Raw genomic sequence first — 2,500 nt, 5'->3', positions numbered from 1 at the left:
GGAAGCCGGCGAGATCCCTGGCTGTTCTTCTCTTCCATCCATCCGTCCGTTATTTCATTTGCTGTCTGTATGTACGGAGCCCGGGCCGCGGAAGCCGGAGGGAGCCCGGGCTGCGGAGGCCGGCTGGAGCCCGGGTTGCGGAAGCCGGCGAGAGCCCGGGCTGCGGAAGCCGGCGAGATCCCTGGCTGTTCTTCTCTTCCATCCATCCGTCCGTTATTTCATTTGCTGTCTGTATGTACGGAGCCCGGGCCGCGGAAGCCGGAGGGAGCCCGGGCTGCGGAAGCCGGCGAGATCCCTGGCTGTTCTTCTCTTCCATCCATCCGTCCGTTATTTCATTTGCTGTCTGTATGTACGGAGCCCGGGCCGCGGAAGCCGGAGGGAGCCCGGGCTGCGGAAGCCGGCTGGAGCCCGGGTTGCGGAAGCCGGCGAGAGCCCGGGCTGCGGAAGCCGGCGAGATCCCTGGCTGTTCTTCTCTTCCATCCATCCGTCCGTTATTTCATTTGCTGTCTGTATGTACGGAGCCCGGGCCGCGGAAGCCGGAGGGAGCCCGGGCTGCGGAAGCCGGCGAGAGCCCGGGCTGTTCTTCTTTTTTTTTTTCCCTTTCATTTATTTCCCCCCACCAGGGTGCGCCGACGAGGGGAGACCTCCTCCCCGCCGCCGCCGTACCGGACACATCGCAAATTCACAACGGTGGATTATTATTATTATTATTATTATTTTTTTTTACGCGGCCAGCAGGGGGCGCCGCGCGCGCGGACTGGCGCTCGTGAACACTGCATTTAAATCGGTGGTGTGTTTTTGTCTTTTGCCTGGTTTTTTTTAATCTCAATCGTGTATTACCTCGGCTGGCCAGCGGGGGGCGCCGCGGCGGGGACACGGGCGGACCGGGTACATTTCATCTGTTTGGGGCGAGTGCTTTTTTGAAATTTTTTTTTATCTTTTAGTCTCGTTCCGTTCTTCCCTTCAACTGGCCTGCGGGGGGCGCCGTGCGCGCGGACCGGCGTCCACCCCTGGCCGCTCCGGGACTTTGCATTCAAATGGGTGGGGTGTTTTTCATTTTTTTGCCCTTTTTTTTTCCACTCCCCCCCTCTCAATCGTGTATTACCTCGGCTGGCCAGCGGGGGGCGCCGCGGCGGGGACACGGGCGGACCGGGTACATTTCATCTGTTTGGGGCGAGTGCTTTTTTGAAATTTTTTTTTATCTTTTAGTCTCGTTCCGTTCTTCCCTTCAACTGGCCTGCGGGGGGCGCCGTGCGCGCGGACCGGCGTCCACCCCTGGCCGCTCCGGGACTTTGCATTCAAATGGGTGGGGTGTTTTTCATTTTTTTGCCCTTTTTTTTTCCACTCCCCCCCTCTCAATCGTGTATTACCTCGGCTGGCCAGCGGGGGGCGCCGCGGCGGGGACACGGGCGGACCGGGTACATTTCATCTGTTTGGGGCGAGTGCTTTTTTGAAATTTTTTTTTATCTTTTAGTCTCGTTCCGTTCTTCCCTTCAACTGGCCTGCGGGGGGCGCCGTGCGCGCGGACCGGCGTCCACCCCTGGCCGCTCCGGGACTTTGCATTCAAACGGGTGGGGTGTTTTTCATTTTTTGCCCCTGTTTTTCACTCCCCCCCTCTCAATCGTGTATTACCTCGGCTGGCCAGCGGGGGGCGCCGCGGCGGGGACACGGGGGAGGGTTCATCCGGGCGGACCGGGTACCTTTCGTCTGTTTGGGGCGAGTGCTTTTTTGAAATTTTTTTCATTTTATTTTTGTCCTCCCTTCGACCGGCCAGCGGGGGGCGCCGCGCGCGCGGACCGTCGGGGCCCGGGGCCCTGCGTCCCACTTACTTTCGCCCGACGGGAACCGTTTCTTTTGTTTTTATCCGAGAGGACACACGGAATCTGCACCCCCCGCAGTGGCGTCAGGCGGCCACCGGGGGGCGCCGCGGCGGGGATCGGGGGGGGGTCGCCCGGGAGCCGCCTGCCCGTCCGCTGGGCCAAGGGGGCCGGGGCGGGTCACGCGCCGCCGTCCCCCCCCGATCGTCTCGCTCCGAGCCGCCTCTGGCCACCGGGGGGCGCCGTCGGGTGGCGCGGGGGCGCCCCCGCCGCCCGCCGCCTCCCCCCGCACGCGTCGGGCCTCCCCCCGGGCCCCCGCGGGCCGGGGGACGCGGCCGGCGAGCGTCGGACTCCAGCGCGGAAGTGTCGCGGATGAGTGCGGACCGGGGCGCCCGCGGCCCAGCGGCACTTCCAGGGGCTCGGGGAGGAGATGGTTGAAGCCTGGGTGAAGCGCGCCCTCGGCCGTCCGTGTCGCTACCCGCCGGAGAACACCTCCGCCGGATCAGTAGGTACCAACGAGGCGAGCGAGAGAGCCGGGACTCTGTCCGGGGCCGAAAAGCCTGTTTCCCTGGAGCTTTTGCGAAAGGACCCGTGACAGAAGATGCGCGGAGCTCAGAGATCAGCATGGGCAGGGCCTTCTTGCATCCGATTTTGCCCAGGCAGGGCTCCAGGAACCGGGTTAC

Source organism: Pseudophryne corroboree, unplaced genomic scaffold, assembly GCF_028390025.1.
Source record: "Pseudophryne corroboree isolate aPseCor3 unplaced genomic scaffold, aPseCor3.hap2 scaffold_385, whole genome shotgun sequence".
In the NCBI taxonomy this organism is placed as follows: domain Eukaryota; kingdom Metazoa; phylum Chordata; class Amphibia; order Anura; family Myobatrachidae; genus Pseudophryne; species Pseudophryne corroboree.
Note: the sequence above shows the minus strand (reverse complement) of the source record.